At 38.1% G+C, this 24,896-nt stretch overlaps 3 long non-coding RNA genes across 4 annotated transcripts; 1 reads left to right on the top strand and 2 right to left on the bottom strand.

The window, feature by feature from the left end:
* Positions 1 to 833: 833 nt before the first annotated feature.
* Positions 834 to 1,991, bottom strand: LOC126927803 (uncharacterized). Of its 2 annotated transcripts, none has more exons than XR_007715905.1 (2): positions 1,514 to 1,991; positions 834 to 1,429 (listed from the first exon to the last, which is right to left on the bottom strand). It is a non-coding gene; the product is annotated as an uncharacterized LOC126927803 (long non-coding RNA). The 2 variants fall into 2 exon arrangements; XR_007715904.1 differs by having other exon boundaries at positions 1,598 to 1,991.
* Positions 1,992 to 12,402: 10,411 nt separating this feature from the next.
* On the bottom strand, positions 12,403 to 19,678 carry LOC126927798 (uncharacterized). The gene is made up of 2 exons (XR_007715900.1): positions 19,434 to 19,678; positions 12,403 to 12,684 (listed from the first exon to the last, which is right to left on the bottom strand). It is a non-coding gene; the product is annotated as an uncharacterized LOC126927798 (long non-coding RNA).
* On the top strand, positions 14,337 to 15,586 carry LOC126927800 (uncharacterized). The gene is made up of 2 exons (XR_007715902.1): positions 14,337 to 14,487; positions 15,113 to 15,586. It is a non-coding gene; the product is annotated as an uncharacterized LOC126927800 (long non-coding RNA).
* Positions 19,679 to 24,896: the final 5,218 nt, after the last annotated feature.

The following is a 24,896-nucleotide window of genomic DNA, read 5'->3' as shown; positions in this document are numbered from 1 at the left end:
CCCGACTGTTCTTGAGCATAGGGTATAATTATTCCAGCATCTACCCGTGCTTTAAATTTATAACAATCCTTTACTAAATGCCCAGGTGTTTTACAATAATTACATGTTATGATATCCTGTTTTGAATAATTCTGTGATGGAGGTTCGGACCTTCGATCCTGATGATTGTTTTTGATATTGTTATTAGTAGTCAAGGGTCGTACGTTGTCGCGTTTGTAATTATTCAGAAATGTTGGTCGTTGGAGTCGCGTTCTATCGTTCATTTGTTTCACTTCTTGAGTTGCCTTAACGGCTTGGTGATACGCCTCTTCTAAAGTGTGGTATCCTGCTATCTTGACGCGTAAATACACCTCGTTTGGGAGCCCCTTAACGAAAGCTTCCCTCGTTTCCCAATCCATTGTATCTTGGATGTCCGGTGATATCGTGGCGTACTCGCTTCTTTCTCCGTCCATTATCGCTAACCTAAGATTTCTAACGCGATCCATGTAATCTAATATATCTTCCCCAGGTCGTTGGTATATCGTTCCTAATTCTCCCTTGTACTCGTTAAGAGATTTCTTTGGGCCAAACAGATCCTTTAATTTGTTCCCGAAATCGTTCAAACTTATTAGTTCTGTGTCTTCGACGGCGAGAAACGCATGTCCGCGAAGCTTATTCATTAATAGTTTTACTAACTGGGGTTCTTGATGCCTAGGAACCATGATTCGTGCGCGCTCGCATGCTCTTAAAAATTGAAATACTGAGGGTCGATGTCCGTCGAATACTAGTACTGACTCGATCGCGTCTTTTAGCTTAATCGGTTGGGGATATCCACCTGGCTGTACTGTTTCCTGTTGGGTTGCCGGCGGCGATGCAGGTGACTGAGGTTCCCCTTTTGTTTTGAGTTCGCGTACGTCGTTTTGTAATTCGTTCATTTTTGCAATCATATCAGTTATTACTCGAAAATTTGCATCCCACGTTCTTAGTTTTTCCGACAATGTCAAAAGCGTATCTTCATCCAATGACTCTAATTTGGTTGCCATTATTTTTCAGATATATATTTTATCAATGACAGTAATAACTTTAATCCTCTGTGGAGCGTATCCCACCGCTGCCACCAAAAATTTTTCTGTTACCTTCTGTTATGTTCGATTTGATTGTGCTATGCCTTCCGTGTTAGTCTAGACTAAATCAAGGTAAAATTTTTGTTGTGTTATCTTGAGTTTAATCGGAAGGGGAAAATTGAAATGGTATGATTGTTTATGAAATATGAATCAAGATGTCCGATTAATATGGTAATTGCTGCCACCAGAAATAGTCTAAGGACTATTTCGAAGAATTTCCTTTTATTATTATTATTTTCTTTAAGTTGGGAGTGTTAGTGTATGATGGGTATTGTTTGTCTATCGTGTCTTTTGGATTCCCAGTCTGGAAGTGCCTCTGTAAGCACCTTCTTGCCTGTAGGAAAACAAACGTTGTACCTTCGTCTGTCGTGTCTTTTGAATTCCCAGACTGGAAGTGCCTCTGTAAGCACTTTCTTGCCTGTAGGAAAACAAACCTTGTACCCTTGTCTGTTGTGTCTTTTGAATTCCCAGACTGGAAGTGCCTCTGTAAGCACTTTCTTGCCTGTAGGAAAACAAACCTTGTACCCTGTCTGTCGTGGGGTTTGAACTAGGTGAGAGTCTATTATCTACTAACTGGTGTTTAATGGGTAGCGTTGACTTACGTTTGATGCTACTGGCAAACGAATTCCACCTTTCGGCTAACCTGCTATGCGCAGGAATACTGGCACAGGAGAGGATTAAAGTTATTAGGGATAGACAATTGGCAACGTATTTATTTCGTCTGACAGAGTTATGTTGGTTTAACTATATTTTAATTTATTCGTTGTTAGTTGATTAAAGGTATTACAATATCAGCAATAAGTATCGTCGGATGCAAATGTAGATATATTATACAGCGATGTACAATAAATAAATATTCTAGCTTCTAACTGGATAAATTTTACAAATGTTTGGCAGGATAATATTTATTCGTATCAATAAGATTAATAACAAACGCTATGGTGTGATGTGGGCGATGGCGAACGAGATCGAAAGGAATGCGCCTCGCAGTGTTCGGAAATTGGTAAATTTGAGGGCGAAAAACTAGGTGGTGAACCTTCGCGATTTGACTCTAATACTTCTCGATGCCTCCTCTCTTCCTTTTTTATTTCTGCAGCAATTAATCGTTTGTACCAACGTTCGGCTCGCTTTTTGCTGAGGTGACTTTTATCTTTTCTATTCTTTCTCGATTTCGTCATGGAATTATAATTCGTTCTTGACAACAAGTAAAGTCGTAAATGAGTAAATGATTATTTTATTTGGTAACTGAGTTCACTGTAGACAATCAGCGTGGCTTCGTAGGCCTCACCCAAGGATGAGCAGTCTGCTAACGGTGGGAAGAGGAAAACGGAAACCTTAGATGTTTCCTGTGACGAAAACACCGTAATCACTGGTTGATACGGCGAACAATTGTAAACAAAATAGATCTAAAGCTGATTGAGTTTATTCCAAACAATTTATTAAATGTTGAGCAAGAACGTTTATCTCAATTTTGTAATTATATTCTCTGTAAACAATCCGTGTGGCTTCGTAGGCCTCGCCCAAGGATGAGCAATCTGCTAACGATGGGAAGAGGAAAACGAAAACCATAGATGTTTCCAATGATTGAAAACACCGTGATCACTGGTCGATACAGAGAATAATTGTCGTGAATTCAAAATGTCCGAATGAAATTTTATGTGAGTTATTTACTTGGTACTTCTATCTGTCAACTATAGCTGCCGACGGATACTTTCGTTTAAAGACAACTTTGTTCAATTAAAAGTTAAAAAAGAAAGGAAGAGGGTGTACAATTTCGAATCTCCTACCTTGTTTGATTTGTGGAGTCGATCAGGTGTGAATATGGTTTGGCGATGAATCGGTTTTAACAATTAAATTTTGTTTCGCGATTAGTTTCTCGATGTTTCGGATTTTCGAACTTAATTAACAATTTTATTAAACGGAATTACAGTATGTACTAGATCGTTCCTTGGCGCAGACGGATCGACTTGTAAATGAACAAAAGAATAAATGAATCACCGAATCTCAAGTTAATACCGAACTTTAAGTGCAATACTCTTACAATACTCTTTAAGTTAAACTCACTGTTTCCAATTAAGACTGACGTCTGACTGCTCTCAATTAAAACTGAACTATAACTACTTTCAACACTACTTTCAATTAAATTCTGAATTAGGTAAAACCAGCTCTGACCTCAATTAATACTGCACTCCAACAACTACCCTATTGAGTACTGAATCTCTATTTATATTCTTCCTAATTGTCACGTGACCGATTATTTCTTTTGTAATTGTACCATTACTACGTGACAATTTATGAATATCGTAACTACCTATTTCCGCTGGGGTTCTTGTTTTCTTGATTATCTCACCCTTTGCTGAAATTTCGTCTTCTTGATCATCTCACGTTTTGCTTGGTGTTAATGGCATACAAGGTGCTTGAAAGAATGTACATGTTACAGGTGGTCGTATTTTGCTGATGCTGCGTCTGCGTTCTTTCCATGGCCTTCGTTACTGATACCAGTGGAATGTGCAGGTCGCGTGGCTGCTTGGCCTTGCTGAGGTTGCATTTTGTGTGTCCGGTGATCGCCCTGTTGATGTCGGTGAATCGTACGAGGTGCTTGCTGAGTCTTTGCACGTGTTGTATGCTCTATTTCTTATGTTCTCCAAAGTTATTGTGAGTTCAAGGACAAGTTTTAATACGTCATTCTATAAGAGGTGGTGCGTGGTGGTAGTTTCTATTTGTTGATTTGCTTGCCGAGTTTTAGGTTAGTTTTCCTTTTTATAAAATGTTTGTTCGTAGCAATAAGTGATTTTGATATTGCTTGATGTTTGTATGATCTGTAGCGTTAATTTTGTTTGTTGTATTCTCATATTTCTTTTATGAATGCAGGTTATATTGAGTCATGGATAGTGACATGTCTGGAGCTGTAGAGGTATGTATTAATGTGATTTGTGTCGATTTCATCATATTTCATATTGTTGTCCTTTATCTTGAATTTGTGTATTTTATTTTAGTGTAAGAAAAAGAAAAGGAATAGGGGGAAGCGCAGGCCGTTCGTACCTCCTGTGGTCGAAGTGGTAGATACAACTGCCTGCGCCAAGGTCCGTTTTCCGGAAGAAATTCCTGATGGAGTGTTGGAAGCCTATCTATTTCTATTTTATTTTCCATCTTACCCTCGTATATTAATTATATCTATACATATGAATAATTAACTATGTTTAATAAATTTTATCAAAGAATTTCCATTTTCATTGCACTGTGTGTTTGTTTCTAGGTATACGAGTTGACACTTGCGTTGTTTGTGTATTGCGGTTATCTATGTTTTCGTTGCGGCACGTGCGGAGCGTGGGACGTGACACCCCCCCTCTTGGAGTTCAAATTTCCGGAGGAAATTTGACTGATTGTGTCCTTCAGCTCATTTAGAGCGGACGTAGTGGTTGTTGGTTGTTGATATATTGTATCGTTAGATGTAATTGATATTCCTTGTGGTTGTGTTTGATTTTCGACGTTGCGTTTTCCCTTGATGTACAATAGCAGGTGAGTGACTGAGCCCCATATTGCTCCGAGTAGTGCGAATCCGCATCCGTAAGTTTCGCGTAATTGATATCCATGTATAACTATGTCAACTATTGTTTTCATCATTTTCAGTATTATGAAGATTTCAAGTATTGCTGCGCTGACCGTTCCGAATTCCATAAAACCAGTCCATAATTTCGATGCAGTATTCTTTGCTAGTGTCGTTAGTGCGTTTTCATCCATGATTCCCAAGATATTTACCGTTACAGGGACGATTACTTTTCCTGTAGCTCCTCTGGCCAGTGTGTTTAATATTGCTGTTTTCTCAGCTGGGAACATGACGTGGTCTCGTAGTGTATCCAGGTCCCTTTGGGTATATATTTTCCGCTTGTGGCCAGTGATGATGGTGCTGAATATTGCCATGTTTGGCGTGTGTCTGGACAGAGTTCTTGTGGTGCAATTGCCTCCATCGATTTTGGTACGAACTTGTGCCAGTCCGTCGATGTTGTATAGTGTGGGTAGTACTGCACTACATTCTGTATGATTTTCATGTTGAGATAGGATGTGTGTCTTTGGTGTTAAAAATGCGGTGCGATTTCCTTGCTAACACCTTATGTCTTTACATTCTAGTGTTTACAATATAAGTTACAAAAATTTATATATATATGTATTTATATAGATTTATATATATATATATATATATGTGTGTGTGTGTATGAGTGTGTCAATAAATATAATGGACATGCATGAAAATTATAATATAATATAATAGATATAATATATATGCTTTGTTATGAATGTTGATTGTTTTACATAAGTATTCATTTTGTGTTTATATTATTGTTATTACGTTGTATACATATTGTATATGTATGTATATACATAGGGAAAGAGTTTTAGTATGTCAATGTTTGTTTACAATTGTACGTATGCATGTGTTTTGTATAAATGCGTATGTATGTTTATGTGTATGTATATGTATGCATATATATTCCCATCAATTTACATTATTCTTGCGTTACGTTGTATTGATCATTATTTTGTTCCTTCTTCGTTATGATCTTCCCCTTTTCTATTATTATTTATAAAATATTCATTCTTTAATTGAAAATATGATTTATTTTGTAACGCATAAAGATACTATTAGCACGTGTTGGTTATTTAAAATGGCCGCCTGTAAATGTCTCTAGTATGTGACGACATTACATTAATGCGAAATTATTTGTGACATTATTTTAATAATTGATGTATAATTGCAATAGGAATAATATTATTTTGCATTTGTTTAATGTGCATAATTATTGCGTGTATTCGGTGCGCATGCGTAAACGCTTTCCTATGTTCATGGCAATCCAAGATGGCCGCTCTTGAATGTCTCTAGTCGATGTGCACATTTAAGAGCTATGCTATGTTCATGGCGGTCCAAGATGGCCGCTCGTGAGTGTCTCCTGTAAAAGTATAGCGACGCGTCCTTAGTTTGCTTAATACTGAAATAATTGTTCGTTCGTCGCTTAGTTTCCTCTATTTTAGCGCAGTTAAATAATTTTTTTTTTTGTGACAATGGTGTTGTTTGTGTAATCATTATAACATTTATATACTGTGTGTTGTTTTAATCTAATAACATGTGGCTTTGTCGTTGTTTCACATCTGTACAATGTAATTCTAGAACTAATCTATATATTGTTAATTAGCATCTTTATTGTTTACAGGTTCTACAATTCTAATCCTTCACCACCGAGTACATTATTTGGAACAATTATATAAAGCGCGTTGGGTATTTTCTGGTTCTTCGCTACATTTCCAACACTTATCATGATTATTTTTACTTATCCTAGAATTGTAAGTATATATATAGATATATATAAAGCACTATAAAATATCTGTATAATAGATTAGCGTTGGATTATTTGTTATGATGACATAAATTTCCCTTTGTTTTTCAGTTTCCTGTTGCCGTCTTGATTGCTTCGGCAATGTCTGGTTCAGTATTCTATAAGTATTTGCCTAACTTTGTTATGATGTCATAAATTTCCCTTTGTTTTCAGTTTCCTGTTGCCGTCTTGACTGCTTCGACAATGCCTGGTTCAGTATTCTATAAGCATTCGCCTAACTTTGGTAGTGGGCTTCTTGTAACTGCGTCGGCTTTAATGTGTATCTTCCGATGTGAGTAACAAGCTTCTTATTATTGTCACTTTTATTCCAAGATGATTTATAACATTCTTCCCTTTTTTTTTTTTTTAGGTTATGATTGGTTATCTTGGTATTTATTACCTTTGGTATCTTCATACCGTCATATATTATGTTTTGTGGAAATGGATCCGTAGCAAATCCTCGTGGAAGTCTTGCGTGTACACTTTCTTCTACGATAACTTGTTGCATATGGAATTTGTTAACTTATAAGGTACCCTTTTGTTTGCTAAGACCATTCCGCTAGTTTAATTGAGATATTGTGAAGCTTGAACACTATTATTTTCTTCCATATATACATATACTGAAGCAGTTGAGGTTAGTTTATCCATTCGTTGACAGTTGTATACTATGTTCTATGGAGTGGGTCCACAACTTGTTTTGTTTCTTTTTATGATGAATAATTGTTCATGAGGTATCTTTCCACTTTGACTGTTTTGTAATTATTTACTGGATTACTCATTTTGGAATCGCTCTGGTGGTCTATTTCGATGATGTGCCAGTTTTAATTTATTCAAGTGTACTGTTCGAGGGAGTCCTTTTACTTCAATCTTCACGTTTTGATTTTGCAAAATTTCTAACACTTTATATGGTCCAGTATATTGATCAGAGAATTTTCCTTTACTAGGTTCTTTTAGTAGATATACCAAATCTCCTGTTTTAAAATTTTGAGGGTTGATTCGTCGGTCGTAATATTCCTTTGATCTTAATTTAGATTTTATCAAGTTTTCCCTTGCCATTTGCTGCACGGTGTTGATTTTATTGAACAAGTCTGTGAGATATTCTGCGTATGTTGGTTCTATGTTTTCTTCGATTATCACTTCACCAGTAGGTTCTCTGGCCAAGTGTCCAAAAACCAATTCATGTGGTGAAAATTTCGTTCCTTCGTGTACAGAGGTATTGTAAGAAAACATGGCTAGTTCCACCCATTCGTCTCAATTTCTGGAATTTTCAATATATAACTTCAGGTATTCTGCCAATACATGGTGAGATCTTTCGATTGAGCCGTTACTTTGTGGGTGATATGCCGACATGGTGTATTGTTTAATGCGGAATCTTTTTGCTACTTTCTTCATTAGCGAAGATGTAAAGTTCGCTCCTTGATCAGTGAGAATAGCTCTCGGCGACCCGAATCGACAGATAAATCGTTTTACGAAAGCGTCCGCTATCTCGGCTGAAGAGATTCCTACCATGGGGATCCCGATTGAGTACTTTGTCAATAGATCTTGGATAGTTAGTATATACTCGTTTCCCTTTTGAGTTTTTGGCAACGGCCCAACGATATCCATACTGATTTTATCGAACGCTTTACCTGGTGTGTCCGTAAGTATCATTGGTTGCTTCGTTTTTATCCTTGTGAGTTTCTTCAATTGGCACTCCTTGCATGTCCTTACATAATCTTGAATTTCCTTTTTCATATTTTCCCAATAATAGTGTTGTCGTATTCTCAAATAAGTTTTAGTTATTCCTTTGTGTCCTGCTACAGATGATTCGTGTTTTTCTCGTATTATATTGCTTCGTGTTTCTACTGGTGGGATAGTTACTTCCCCGGTACAAATGGTAATAGTTATTGTTTTTTCTATGAAAACCTCCTTTAATTTCCTGATTATGTGTCGCCAGGGTATCTCTTCTAAATTTCCTTTGCTAATGCTGAAGGAAGTTAGTTGTTTTTCGTTAACTACGTCCAACAATGATTTTAATGAATTTAATAAATTTTCTGGTGTTATTGAAATATTTCGATTTTCTTTTATTGGTAGGGATACGATGTATTTCCCGGAGTCATGATTCAACCTTGCTTTTTCCAACATTAAACCTTCATAACAAGGCAATCGCCCTGCTTCCTTCATCTCTAAGGCTCCTTTATCTATCGGGGTGCCATATATATCTATGAATATTATTTTATGATCATTCACTCTCGTAATCGAGTCTCGAGTTTCCGAAATTTTTAGTTCCGCAAGTATAGTAGGTCTCGCGTCTCTTTCTTGTTGTTGTGTTAGTTCTGGGATTGCAATGGAGGGTTCCTCTTCGCTTGTTGTATCAGTGTTCTCCTTTTCTTGGTTGGATATTTCTTCGCCTGTTTTCGCATCGAGTTCAGCTAATGCTTGATCAAAGTATTTTACGGGGGTTTCTTCTATGGTAAAATGTTTCCGGGTAAAAACTTTTCTTCGTTTTGTAGAGTCTTGGGATGGAGACAAGACACGTGGTTTAGCTTCAAATATGGGAGAGTCTTCGGTTGAGGTGTCTAATTCGAATCGTTTTGGTGCAGGATACTGGATCGGTGAATTTTCTTCTCTCCTCCTGATTGGTAGGCAGATCTCCGGAGGGTTTCTAGACAATGCGTCCGCGTTTGCGTTTGCCCTGCCTTCTTTGTATAGAATGTCAAATTCGAAGTCCGACAGTTTTAATTTCCATTTCCAGATTCTTGAAGTAGGGTCCTTGATAGAATGCATCCACACCAAAGGTTTATGATCGGTTACAATAGTAAATTTTCTTCCGTACATATACGGTCGGAAATGCATTGCGCTGTAGACGATTGCTAAACACTCCTTTTCGATAGTGGAGTAGTTTTGTTCGGCGGAATTTAATAATCTCGAGGCATATGCGATTGGCAAATCCTTTCCAATCGGCCCCTGACTCAGTACGCCGCCTATTGCATATCCTGATGCGTCTGTGGTAAGATTAAAGGGTTTAGAAAAATCTGGATATTGTAGAATGGGTTTTGTCATTAATGCTGTTTTTAAATTATTAAACGCATTTTCTTGATTTTCTGCCCATTTAAAGGGGGTATCTTTCTTCAATAATTGCGTCAATGGTTTTGCGACTTTGGAGAAATCGGGTATAAATCTTCTGTAGTATCCTGCTAGTCCTAAAAATTGTTTGATGTTTTTTACCTTTTTGGGTCGTGGAAATTTCGACACGGCTTCGATTTTCTTTGGATCAGGTTTTACGCCATCTTCACTAATTATATGTCCTAAATAATTTACTTCGTGTCGTAAGAACTCACACTTATCGGGCTGTAATCGTAATTTAGCATTCCTTAGTCTTTCCATTAATTTGTTAAATTTACTTTCGTGTTCTTGAAGTGACCTCGAATAAATTACAATGTCATCCAGATAGACGAACAGTTCTATTCCTTGCAGTCCTGATAATACTGAGTTCATCAAGCGCTGAAATGTTGCTGGAGCATTTTTTAATCCAAAGGGCATTCTTTTGAATTGAAAGTGTCCGTACGGTGTCGAAAATGCAGTTTTATGGGCATCCTCCTGTGACATACGGATCTGATGGAAACCTGATGCCAAGTCAAACGTAGAAAAGTATTTTGCATTTCCTAATTGATCCAATATTTCTGTGATATTTGGGAGTGGAAAAGCATCGCCGATCGTTTTATCGTTCAGCTTCCTATAATCAATAACTAATCTCCAACGTTTGTTTCCTTGCGAATCGGGTTTTTTCGGTACGATCCATAACGGAGAATTGTATGGGGATATCGATGGTTCCACGATGTCTGTGTCTAATAATTCTTGAATTTGTCGATTTATTTCTTCTCGGTGTACTGGTGGGTAACGATACTGTTTAGTATTAACTGGTATATCATCCGTTGTAATTATTCTATGTTCTAGAATTCCAGTTGCTTCCAGCGTATCTCCTGGAATATGAAATCTATCTTGATTATTACGAATCAATTTTTCGACGTTTTTCCTTTCCTCTTCGTTCAAGTGTTCAAGTCGTAGTAATTCAATTATTTTGTCAGATTTGCTTTCCTTTGTTTTTAAAATTGTATTACACGCCGTACTAGGAAACGGGGTGAGGTTTTCAAATTCTTTGATTACCATTGTTGGTGTCGTAAATTCATAATCTCTTGAAGTAGTATTTATTATTCTCAGATAACCTTTTCCTTTATGATTTCTCACAACTGCATTACCAAAGTAAATCCCCTTGATCGGCTCGATTTTGGGAATAAATCCCTCTCTTATCTCTGGATTTGCGATATTAATTGACCATGTTACCGAACTTCGTTTCGGTACGATTATTTTTTCTTTAGTATCGAAGGGAATATAAATATTTCCCCATTTGATATGCCTTTTCTCGTAATCCAAACGAGCTTTGCATCCTGCAAAAAATTCGGATCCTAAGATTCCGTCTTGATCGATCAGCAATGAGTCATCAACTACGTGAAAAATGACTGGATGGCCTGCGACCTGTATTACTGTCTGCCCTAGGGAGACCAGGCTCGTTGCCGTAATTCCTCGAACTTCAATTTGTTTCTGTTCGTCGATGATAGCTGAATCGAGTAAAGCAGGTTTTTTGATAATATTGATTTCTGATCCAGAGTCTAGTAGTAAACTTGTCTTGGTTTTTAAGTCTGGGGAAACTATTCGCGCAGTTGCGGTTGTTAGAGAATCGTTTAATTTTATTGAAATAATCCGAAGAGGTCGTCTTCCGCATCTGAGTCCGGTTCCTGGTGGTTTTCCCTCGTCTGTTCCTTCCGTGTTGGTTTTTCCTTTTGGCCTTGAGATTCCGGACTCTCTGTTTTTATTTTCGCGTGGCTGTGAGATGGTTCCCCCACAGTATTTAATGGTTGTTCCCTTGATTTTACAGTCGACGTTACGTTCGCTTTGTTCCTTATTACGGATTGTGGAGTCGATTTCGCGGGGGCAGCTGCCCTTGTTCTCTTTATTACCATAGGCGCCGGCCTCCTTGTGGCCGCTTGCACTCTTGGGCGATTCGAAAATTCGTCCCTTCGTGGCTCGCCCCATTTCCCCGAAGGACGTGTTCGGTTTCCCGACTGTTCTTGAGCATAGGGTATAATTATTCCAGCATCTACCCGTGCTTTAAATTTATAACAATCCTTTACTAAATGCCCAGGTGTTTTACAATAATTACATGTTATGATATCCTGTTTTGAATAATTCTGTGATGGAGGTTCGGACCTTCGATCCTGATGATTGTTTTTGATATTGTTATTAGTAGTCAAGGGTCGTACGTTGTCGCGTTTGTAATTATTCAGAAATGTTGGTCGTTGGAGTCGCGTTCTATCGTTCATTTGTTTCACTTCTTGAGTTGCCTTAACGGCTTGGTGATACGCCTCTTCTAAAGTGTGGTATCCTGCTATCTTGACGCGTAAATACACCTCGTTTGGGAGCCCCTTAACGAAAGCTTCCCTCGTTTCCCAATCCATTGTATCTTGGATGTCCGGTGATATCGTGGCGTACTCGCTTCTTTCTCCGTCCATTATCGCTAACCTAAGATTTCTAACGCGATCCATGTAATCTAATATATCTTCCCCAGGTCGTTGGTATATCGTTCCTAATTCTCCCTTGTACTCGTTAAGAGATTTCTTTGGGCCAAACAGATCCTTTAATTTGTTCCCGAAATCGTTCAAACTTATTAGTTCTGTGTCTTCGACGGCGAGAAACGCATGTCCGCGAAGCTTATTCATTAATAGTTTTACTAACTGGGGTTCTTGATGCCTAGGAACCATGATTCGTGCGCGCTCGCATGCTCTTAAAAATTGAAATACTGAGGGTCGATGTCCGTCGAATACTAGTACTGACTCGATCGCGTCTTTTAGCTTAATCGGTTGGGGATATCCACCTGGCTGTACTGTTTCCTGTTGGGTTGCCGGCGGCGATGCAGGTGACTGAGGTTCCCCTTTTGTTTTGAGTTCGCGTACGTCGTTTTGTAATTCGTTCATTTTTGCAATCATATCAGTTATTACTCGAAAATTTGCATCCCACGTTCTTAGTTTTTCCGACAATGTCAAAAGCGTATCTTCATCCAATGACTCTAATTTGGTTGCCATTATTTTTCAGATATATATTTTATCAATGACAGTAATAACTTTAATCCTCTGTGGAGCGTATCCCACCGCTGCCACCAAAAATTTTTCTGTTACCTTCTGTTATGTTCGATTTGATTGTGCTATGCCTTCCGTGTTAGTCTAGACTAAATCAAGGTAAAATTTTTGTTGTGTTATCTTGAGTTTAATCGGAAGGGGAAAATTGAAATGGTATGATTGTTTATGAAATATGAATCAAGATGTCCGATTAATATGGTAATTGCTGCCACCAGAAATAGTCTAAGGACTATTTCGAAGAATTTCCTTTTATTATTATTATTTTCTTTAAGTTGGGAGTGTTAGTGTATGATGGGTATTGTTTGTCTATCGTGTCTTTTGGATTCCCAGTCTGGAAGTGCCTCTGTAAGCACCTTCTTGCCTGTAGGAAAACAAACGTTGTACCTTCGTCTGTCGTGTCTTTTGAATTCCCAGACTGGAAGTGCCTCTGTAAGCACTTTCTTGCCTGTAGGAAAACAAACCTTGTACCCTTGTCTGTTGTGTCTTTTGAATTCCCAGACTGGAAGTGCCTCTGTAAGCACTTTCTTGCCTGTAGGAAAACAAACCTTGTACCCTGTCTGTCGTGGGGTTTGAACTAGGTGAGAGTCTATTATCTACTAACTGGTGTTTAATGGGTAGCGTTGACTTACGTTTGATGCTACTGGCAAACGAATTCCACCTTTCGGCTAACCTGCTATGCGCAGGAATACTGGCACAGGAGAGGATTAAAGTTATTAGGGATAGACAATTGGCAACGTATTTATTTCGTCTGACAGAGTTATGTTGGTTTAACTATATTTTAATTTATTCGTTGTTAGTTGATTAAAGGTATTACAATATCAGCAATAAGTATCGTCGGATGCAAATGTAGATATATTATACAGCGATGTACAATAAATAAATATTCTAGCTTCTAACTGGATAAATTTTACAAATGTTTGGCAGGATAATATTTATTCGTATCAATAAGATTAATAACAAACGCTATGGTGTGATGTGGGCGATGGCGAACGAGATCGAAAGGAATGCGCCTCGCAGTGTTCGGAAATTGGTAAATTTGAGGGCGAAAAACTAGGTGGTGAACCTTCGCGATTTGACTCTAATACTTCTCGATGCCTCCTCTCTTCCTTTTTTATTTCTGCAGCAATTAATCGTTTGTACCAACGTTCGGCTCGCTTTTTGCTGAGGTGACTTTTATCTTTTCTATTCTTTCTCGATTTCGTCATGGAATTATAATTCGTTCTTGACAACAAGTAAAGTCGTAAATGAGTAAATGATTATTTTATTTGGTAACTGAGTTCACTGTAGACAATCAGCGTGGCTTCGTAGGCCTCACCCAAGGATGAGCAGTCTGCTAACGGTGGGAAGAGGAAAACGGAAACCTTAGATGTTTCCTGTGACGAAAACACCGTAATCACTGGTTGATACGGCGAACAATTGTAAACAAAATAGATCTAAAGCTGATTGAGTTTATTCCAAACAATTTATTAAATGTTGAGCAAGAACGTTTATCTCAATTTTGTAATTATATTCTCTGTAAACAATCCGTGTGGCTTCGTAGGCCTCGCCCAAGGATGAGCAATCTGCTAACGATGGGAAGAGGAAAACGAAAACCATAGATGTTTCCAATGATTGAAAACACCGTGATCACTGGTCGATACAGAGAATAATTGTCGTGAATTCAAAATGTCCGAATGAAATTTTATGTGAGTTATTTACTTGGTACTTCTATCTGTCAACTATAGCTGCCGACGGATACTTTCGTTTAAAGACAACTTTGTTCAATTAAAAGTTAAAAAAGAAAGGAAGAGGGTGTACAATTTCGAATCTCCTACCTTGTTTGATTTGTGGAGTCGATCAGGTGTGAATATGGTTTGGCGATGAATCGGTTTTAACAATTAAATTTTGTTTCGCGATTAGTTTCTCGATGTTTCGGATTTTCGAACTTAATTAACAATTTTATTAAACGGAATTACAGTATGTACTAGATCGTTCCTTGGCGCAGACGGATCGACTTGTAAATGAACAAAAGAATAAATGAATCACCGAATCTCAAGTTAATACCGAACTTTAAGTGCAATACTCTTACAATACTCTTTAAGTTAAACTCACTGTTTCCAATTAAGACTGACGTCTGACTGCTCTCAATTAAAACTGAACTATAACTACTTTCAACACTACTTTCAATTAAATTCTGAATTAGGTAAAACCAGCTCTGACCTCAATTAATACTGCACTCCAACAACTACCCTATTGAGTACTGAATCTCTATTTATATTCTTCCTAATTGTCACGTGACCGATTATTTCTTTTGTAATTGTACCATTACTACGTGACAATTTATGAATATCGTAACTACCTATTTCCGCTGGGGTTCTTGTTTTCTTGATTATCTCACCCTTTGCTGAAATTTCGTCTTCTTGATCATCTCACGTTTTGCTTGGTGTTAATGGCATACAAGGTGCTTGAAAGAATGTACATGTTACAGGTGGTCGTATTTTGCTGATGCTGCGTCTGCGTTCTTTCCATGGCCTTCGTTACTGATACCAGTGGAATGTGCAGGTCGCGTGGCTGCTTGGCCTTGCTGAGGTTGCATTTTGTGTGTCCGGTGATCGCCCTGTTGATGTCGGTGAATCGTACGAGGTGCTTGCTGAGTCTTTGCACGTGTTGTATGCTCTATTTCTTATGTTCTCCAAAGTTATTGTGAGTTCAAGGACAAGTTTTAATACGTCATTCTATAAGAGGTGGTGCGTGGTGGTAGTTTCTATTTGTTGATTTGCTTGCCGAGTTTTAGGTTAGTTTTCCTTTTTATAAAATGTTTGTTCGTAGCAATAAGTGATTTTGATATTGCTTGATGTTTGTATGATCTGTAGCGTTAATTTTGTTTGTTGTATTCTCATATTTCTTTTATGAATGCAGGTTATATTGAGTCATGGATAGTGACATGTCTGGAGCTGTAGAGGTATGTATTAATGTGATTTGTGTCGATTTCATCATATTTCATATTGTTGTCCTTTATCTTGAATTTGTGTATTTTATTTTAGTGTAAGAAAAAGAAAAGGAATAGGGGGAAGCGCAGGCCGTTCGTACCTCCTGTGGTCGAAGTGGTAGATACAACTGCCTGCGCCAAGGTCCGTTTTCCGGAAGAAATTCCTGATGGAGTGTTGGAAGCCTATCTATTTCTATTTTATTTTCCATCTTACCCTCGTATATTAATTATATCTATACATATGAATAATTAACTATGTTTAATAAATTTTATCAAAGAATTTCCATTTTCATTGCACTGTGTGTTTGTTTCTAGGTATACGAGTTGACACTTGCGTTGTTGTGTATTGCGGTTATCTATGTTTTCGTTGCGGCACGTGCGGAGCGTGGGACGTGACAATATTTCGTCGTTTAAACGCTCTTTACACTGCATCATACGTGCCGAACGTAGTGCACGCGTTTTCCAGCGTCGAAACAAGCCCAGGCACGAGCAAATCGCAATCAATCGTCGATTTTGTCCAAATTTATGCGTTATTTCTCTCCCGATCGAAATATTTCGTCGTTTAAACGCTCTCTTCACTGCATTATGCGTGCAGAACGTAGTGCACGCGTTTTCCATCGTCGAAACAAGCCCAGACACACGCAAATCGCAATCCTTCGTCGATTTTGTCCAAAATTATGCGTTATTTCTCTCCCGTGTAAGATGTGTCGATGTTTAAACGCTCTTTTCACTGCATTATGCGTGCAGAACGTAGCGCATGACTGTTCTGCAGCGTCGAAACAATCCCAGACACACGCAAATAGCAATAATTCGTCGATTTTGACGAAAATTTATGCGTTATTTCTCTCCAGTTAAAGATATTTCGGTGTTTATACGCTGTTTTCACTGCGTTATGCGTGCAGAACGTAGTCCACGCGTTTTCCATCATCGAAACAAGCCCAGACATACGCAAATCGCAATCATTCGTCGATTTTGTCCAAAATTATGATTTATTTCTCTCCCGTTTGAGATATTTCGACGTTTAAACGATATTCTCACTGCATTATGCATGCAGTACGTAGTGCACGCGTTTTCCAGCATCGAAACAAGCCCCACACACCCCGCAAATCGCAATAATTCGTCGATTTTGACGATAATTATTCGTTATTTATCTCCGTGTGAGATATTTCGACATTTGACCGCTTTTTTCACTGCATTATACGTGCAGAACGTAGTGCTCGCCTTCTCCACGTCGAAACAAGCCCAGACACACGCAAATCGTAATCATTCGTCGATTTTGAAGAAAATTAAGCTCTATTTCTCAACCGCTTGAGATATTGAGACGTTTAAACGCTCTTTTCACTGAATTTACATGCAGAACGTAGTGCACGCGTTTTCCAGTATCGAATTAAGCCCACACACACGCAAATCGCAATCATTCGTCGATTTTGACGAAAATTATGCGTCATTTCTTCCCCGCTTAAGATATTTCGGCGCTAATACGCTGTTTTCACTGCATTATGCCTGCAAAACTTAGTGCACGCATTTTCCAGCGTCGAAACAATCCCACACAAATCGCAATCATTCGTCGATTTTGACGAAAATTACACGCTATTTCTCTCCCGTTTTGAGATATTTCGACGTTTAAACGCACTTTTCACTGCATTATGCATGCAGAAAGCAGGGCACGCGTTTTCCAGCATCGAGATATGCCCAGACACACGCAAATTGCAATCATTCGTCGATTTTGTTCAAAATTATGATTTATTTCTCTCCCGTTTGAGATATTTCTGCGTTTATTCGCTGTTTTCATAGAATTTACATGCAGAACGTAGCCCACGCGTTTTCCATCATCGAAACAAGCCGAGACACACGAAAATCGCAATCATTCGTCGATGTTGAAGCAAATTAAGCTCCATTTCTCTCCCGTTTGTGATATTTCGACGTTTGAACGCACTTTTCACTTAATTTACAACCAGAACGTAGTCCACGCAATTTCCATCGTCGAAACAAGCCCAGGCACACGCAAATCGCAATCATTCGTCGATTTTGTCCATGATTATGACTTATTTCTCTCCCCTTTGATATATCGACGTTTAAACGATCCTTTCACTGCATTTTATATGCAGAACGTAGTCCACGCGTTTTCCAGCGTCGAAACAAGCCCAGACACACGCAAATCGCAATCATTCGTAGATTTTGACAATTATTATGAGTTATTTCTCACCCGTTTAAGATATTTTCGCTTTTGAACGCTCATTTCACTGCATTATTAGTGCAGAACGTGGTGCATGCCTGTTCTGCAGCATCGAAACAAGCCCAGACACACGCAAATCGTAATCATTCGTCGATTTTGAAGAAAATTAAGCACCATTTCTCTCCCGCTTCAGATATTTCGACGTTTAAACGCTCTTTTCACTGAATTTTACATGCAGAACGTAGTCCACGCGTTTTCCATCATCGAAACAAGCCCAGACACACGCAAATCGCAATCATTCGTCGATTTTCTTCAAAATTATGATTTATTTCTCTCCCGTTTGAGATATTTCGGTGTTTATACGCTGTTTTCACTGCGTTATGCGTGCAGAATGTAGTGCACGCGTTTTCCAGTATCGAATCAAGCCCACACACACGCAAATCGCAACCGTTGGTCGATTTTGACGAAAATTATGCGTTATTTCTCCCCAGTTTAAGATATTTCGGCGTTTATACGCTGTTTTGACTGAATTTACATGCAGGACGTAGTACACGCGTTTTCCATCATCGAAACAAGCCCAGACACACGCAAATCGCAATCATTCGTCGATTGTGTCCAAAATTATGATTTATTTTTCTCCCGTTTGAGATATTTCGACGTTTAAACGATATTTTCACTGCATTATGCGCGCAGAACGTAGAGCATGCGTTATCCAGCGTCGAAACAAGCCAAGACAAACACAAATCGCCATCATTCGTCGATTTTGAAGCAGATTAAGCTCTATTTCTCTCCCGTTTGAGATATTTCGACGTTTAAACGCACTTTTCACTGCATTATGCATGCAGATAGCAGGGCACGCGTTTTCCAACATCGAGAGAAGCCCGGACACACGCAAATCGCAATCATTCGTCGATTTTGTTCAAAATTATGATTTATTTCTCTCCCGTTGAGATATTTCGGTGTTTATACGCTGTTTTCACTGCGTTATGCGTGCAGAACGTAGTGCACGCGTCATCCAGCGTCGAAACAAGCCGACACACACGCAAATCGTAATCATTCGTCGATTTTGACGAAAATTATGCGTCATTTCTACCCCGTTTAAGATATTTCGGCGTTAATACGCTGTTTTCACTGCATTATGCCTGCAAAACTTAGTGCACGCATTTTCCAGCGTCGAAACAATCCCACACAAATCGCAATCATTCGTCGATTTTGACGAAAATTACACGCTATTTCTCTCCCGTTTGAGATATTTCGACGTTTAAACGCACTTTTCACTGCATTATGCATGCAGAAAGCAGGGCACGCGTTTTTCAACATCGAGAGATGCCCAGACACACGCAAATCGCAATCATTCGTCGATTTTGTTCAAAATTATGATTTATTTCTCTCCCGTTTGAGATATTTCGGTGTGTATACGCTGTTTTCACTGCGTTGTGCGTGCAGAACGTAGTGCACGCGTTTTCCAGCATCGAAACAAGCCAAGACACACGCAAATCGTAATCATTCGTCGATTTTGAAGCAAATTAAGCTCTATTACTCTCCCGTTTGAGATATTTCGGTGTTTATACGCTGTTTTCACTGCGTTATGCGTGCAGATCGTAGTGCACGCATTTTCCATCATCGCAACAAGCCCAGTGTTACGTTCTGTTATGTTCGATTTGATTGTGCTATGCCTTCCGTGTTAGTCTAGACTAAATCCAGAAAAAATTTTTCTTGTGTTATCTTGAGTTTAATCGGAAGGGGAAAATTGAAATGGTATGATTGTTTATGAAATATTAATCGAGATGTCCGATTAATATGGTAGTTGCTGCCACCAGAAATAGTCTAAGGACTATTTCGGAGAATTTCCTTTTATTATTATTATTTTCTTTAAGTTGGGAGTGTTAGTGTATTGTCACGTCCCACGCTCCGCACGTGCCACAACGAAAACATAGATAACCGCAATACACAAACAACGCAAGTGTCAACTCGTATACCTAGAAACAAACACACAGTGCAATGATTTTCATTTCCATTTGGAAATTATTTAATAAAATTTATTAAACATACTTTATTATTCATATATACATATATGAGATCGATATTCTAATAATAAACATAAAATTTATTAAATTGTCTGTCCTATTAGAAAATTACATCCTGAAGATATACATATACATGTGTGTAATACATTACTAAATCATACATGGACCGAGCGAAACATGACCATACACAAAAGGCAACCTCAGCAAGGCCAAGCAGCCACGCGACCGGCACATTCCACTGGTATCAGTAACGAAGGCCATGGAAGGAACGCAGACGCAGCATCAGCAAAATACGACCACCTGCAACATGTACATTCTTTCAAGCACTTTGTATGACATTAACACCAAGCAAAACGTGAGATGATCAAGAAGACGAAATTTCATCAAAGGGTGAGATAATCAAGAAAACAAGATCCCCAGCGGAAATAGGTAGTTACGATATTCATAAATTGTCACGTAGTAATGGTACAATTACAAAAGAAATAATCGGTCACGTGACAATTAGGAAGAATATAAATAGAGATTCAGTACTCAATAGAGTAGTTGTTGGAGTGCCAATAACAATACCCATCATACACTAACACTCCCAACTTAAAGAAAATAATAATAATAAAAGGAAATTCTTCGAAATAGTCCTTAGACTATTTCTGGTGGCAGCAACTACCATATTAATCGGACATCTCGATTAATATTTCATAAACAATCATACCATTTCAATTTTCCCCTTCCGATTAAACTTAAGATAACACAAAAAAAAAAAATTTTTATCTGGATTTAGTCTAGACTAAAACGGAAGGCATAGCACAATCAAATCGAACATAACAGAACGTAACAGTATGATGGGTATTGTTCGTCTATCGTGTCTTTTGGATTCCCAGTCTGGAAGTGCCTCTGTAAGCACTTTCTTGCCTGTAGGAAAACAAATCTATGTACCTTCGTCTGTTGTGTCTGTTGAATTCCCAGACTGGAAGTGCCTCTGTAAGCACTTTCTTGCCTGTAGGAAAACAAACCTTGTACCCTGTCTGTTGTGTCTTTTGAACTAGGTGAGAGTCTATTATCTACTAACTGGTCTTTAATGGGTAGCGTTGACTTACGTTTGATGCAACTGGCAAACGAATTCCACCTTTCGGCTAACCTGCTATGCGCAGGAATACTGGCACGGGAGAGGTTTAAAGTTATTAGGGATAGACAATTGGCAACGTATTTATTTCGTCTGACAGAGTTATGTTGGTTTAACTATATTTTAATTTATTCGTTGTTAGTTGATTGAAGGTATTACAATATCAGCAATAAGTATCGTCGGATGCAAATGTAGATATATTATACAGCGATGTACAATAAATAAATATTCTCGCTTCTAACTGGATAAATTTTACAAATGTTTGGTAGGATAATATTTATTCGTACCAATAAGGTTAGTAACAAACGCTATGGTGTGATGTGAGCGATGGCGAACGAGATCGAAAGGAATGCGCCTCGCAGAGTTCGGAAATTGGTGAATTTGAGGGCGACAAACTAGGTTACGTTAAAAAACTACGTTACCATTCCCAATTACGTTACAAACTCAATTCGTGTTGCCATTCTCACCCACGCTGCAATTCCTGTTTATGCTGCATAGCCCGTATTTTTGCGTGCACCATTTTCATCACTTGTTCCTGAATTTGTGCTTCAACCACTTCTAGAACGTTCAGCTAATTCTTCCGAAGGTATGTTGTGCCTAACATTCACACTAGTTGAAAGATGTTTTCTAAAATCCTGGTATGCTTGCAACAAACGAGCGATCAATTCAGCTTCACTGTCGGTCACTGCAAGATCACGTCTACGCAATAGTTCTTCAATTGCTAGATCATAAATTGCTCCATGTTTCCATTTTATCTGGATACCATTCTCGCGAGACAAAGCACTCATGACTCAGTCCTCGATACTAAATATCTTACAAAAGTTCAGCATAAAGTTTGCACAATTAACAAATCGCGGATCTTCTACATAAGACACAGCCACCAATCCTCACAATGTTTCCCAACACAAGTAACTAAGATATAGTAGTTGACAACACGCGAAATAGCAGTGATGGGTAAAGGGCAAGTTGCGAACTACATCGGAAAATGTCCGTTACTTCCATTTCTGAGAATTGTAGGGCGTGGCATTGCGCAGAATGATGTTCATGATATATGTAGTTATTAGAATAGGTACTGTTCTTTTCAAAGATGATTCGAATCGTGTTGAACGTCCGACGACAGTCCAATAATGGCTAACTACGAAAAATTAACAATCGATGCCCAAACTCACGACAGCAAATCGCACGCCTAGCGGCAAATACTATATCGCATCTATTAATCCCCGTCATTGATGGAATATTGCGATCGCTCGTGGTTTGTTGTATTTTGCATGTGGTGTGCCGAATAAGTAAAATCTCGCTATCTAGCTCGAAGAACCATCCATTATTGTGAAAAATAATTACTGGAAAAATGGTTAAAAACAGAAGATAACAAGTAAACCAGCGAAGACGAGGTATATATAATTAGAGACAACTAGCAACAATTAGCTAAGACAAATGACCACTACGAGTGTCGATTCTCTGATGAGTGACGACTAGAGAGAGCTCTAGTCTAGAGAGATGGCGATTGATAACTAGCTAACTATTTTCTAAGAGGTAACTAATTTGCAGTCATGTGAGCCCCTCCTATTGAGTTTGTAGCGAGATATACCCCTTTGAGCAGGGTTAAAGAAGCTAATCGTCGGTGGACGACGATTTGGCAACGAGCGATCTCACCAGGTCGAAGCTCAGCATTACAAAGTACTGAGGACTATTAGGATCGCCGGAAGATCCTTTGAGATATGATCTTATGATATTTTTCTACTAAGGAAATGAATAATGACCGATCTCTAACAAAACGAATTTTCACTAAGTGCCGCATGTGAGCTGCAAGCCGGCCTGCTAAGGAAATTGAAGAGCAAATTAAAATATGTTTCGCTATATTATAAAATCACCGTAATACATTGTCTAACAACCTGAAATTATTTATAAAGCAAAGAAAACTCGAGAAAAGTTTGTTGGATACAAACACACTGTCATGATAAATGCGAAAGGAAAGTTTTGTCGCGTTAGGATTAATACAGTGACTTATTAGGAAACATTTAGTTATGTCTAAAATAGTAATTTGACCCTGACGTAAATATACCGCTGAAGTAAATAATTTTACGATATTTAATATAAGCAATAAACTACCTCTGAAAGTTCGATAATAAGCTGTTCGTGCAAAGTTGTGATAGCAGAAGATATGTAGTTGTATGTTGCGCGCTTATGTATTGGATTAATTGAATTATGAATCAAATTAATTAATTATAAATTGCATACGAGCGACTTATGTGAGCAACTGAGATATTGTTTTCCCTTTTGTTTAAATAAGAACATGCTCGTTAGTACTTGTCTGTGAGAAGTACCGTTTTTTAAGAACACGCAAAAAAATTTTATACAACCCTTCATAGAAATATGTGAATATTTTCGAAATATGCGGTAGAATTTTACCAATTTACGATAGTTTCGTGTTTGTACGACATGAGAAATAAGAAAAATCCTTAGATTCGTTCTTTTTCCGAACGATCTTACGTTTCAATTGAGGTTAGAATCATTTCGTTTAACGTTTCCTTTGTTTCCGTTTCGTCTTCTAGACATTTCTTTGTTCGTTTGTTGCCTCTCTTTCTACAAAATTCGCGAGGTACAGTAAAAATTTCCCTCGCGTTTGTTATTATCTTCAACGAAAAATAGATCATAGCACAATAAATGAAAACAATATTAAAGGAATACGTTATGGAGGAAAACATAAATCTGTGATATGCAATATCGGGACGATAAAGGGGAACGGAATGTTGTATCATAGCAACCTACAGTTATCATGGCTTCCTATATGTCTATACCTGTTTAAGCTTAAAGGATATACACGATTAAGTAAACGCTCAGAGATTCGCTAACACCAGTATTTCACATTTTTATCGAGCTAACCTATCGTTGACACCAATTTTAATGATAGGCTCCTTTCTTTTTCTTCTCCTCGTCTCTTTTTCGTTTTTCTCTCACTCATCGAGTATAACCTTAGTAAATCAATAGAAAGATTTCGCGTGAATTATTTGTTCCGGAAGCATGGTGATGTTTTTTAAGATGAAGAAAGAAATTCGTTGGGTATAGAACAAAGTATGTACATCGCGCTGAATGCAAAACTAAACAGGTTTCTGCGCTAAACCAATGCAATGAAAGGGCAATACGTATAACGAATTTTTAAATGCTTGTGTTTCGTATGTACGATCGAGATGCGAGCCTTTTGAAAAATGGAATTGGAATTGTTATCAAAACCAGTAAAACTTTATTATTTATATTGATATTATTTATTATATTGATATCATTTATATTGATATTATTTATGCTAGTAATCGAACGATTACTTGATGCGTTTTACTTCTATTAATGCAAAGAATATAAAACGACAAACAGTCGGTATATATAGCTTCGATTAACGATATTTCGATACATAAGTAATTCACTCTAAAACAGCCAAGTATTATAGCAGAATATCGCGGAACCTTTTTTTTGCTTTTTTTTTATACGTGGGGAAATGGACACCTCCCGGTCTCCGGCGAGACAACGCGGGGTAGTGTCGGACTTGTTTCTTTATTTACTAATATTTTACGATCAATTCTCGCATTGAGAATTTTAAATAATTTTCTCTGGCGTGGCGCAGTGACATGGCTAATTATCGATACTTTTTAACTTATTATAGATAGGTATAATTTATAAATAATAATATTATAAGTAAGTAAATATTACTTACTATATTTTGTTATTTCTTCTTTGAATGTGGGTATCTTCGGGTCGCGATGTATTGCTTCGTTGGTGACATACCAGGGTGCCTTTATTAGGGATCTTAGCGTTTTCGATTGGAAGCGTTGAAGTATTTCAATGTTGGAATTACTTGCTGTTCCCCATAGTTGGATTCCGTAGGTCCGGACAGGTTTTATTACGGTCTTGTAGAGCGTAATTTTGTTCTGCATGCTTAGGTTGGAGCGACGGCCAATGAGCCAATAA

The sequence above is a fragment of the Bombus affinis genome, unplaced genomic scaffold (assembly GCF_024516045.1).
Source record: "Bombus affinis isolate iyBomAffi1 unplaced genomic scaffold, iyBomAffi1.2 ctg00000219.1, whole genome shotgun sequence".
In the NCBI taxonomy this organism is placed as follows: domain Eukaryota; kingdom Metazoa; phylum Arthropoda; class Insecta; order Hymenoptera; family Apidae; genus Bombus; species Bombus affinis.
The sequence above is the reverse complement of the archived record's forward strand: the minus strand, read 5'-3'. Positions and strand labels throughout refer to the sequence as shown.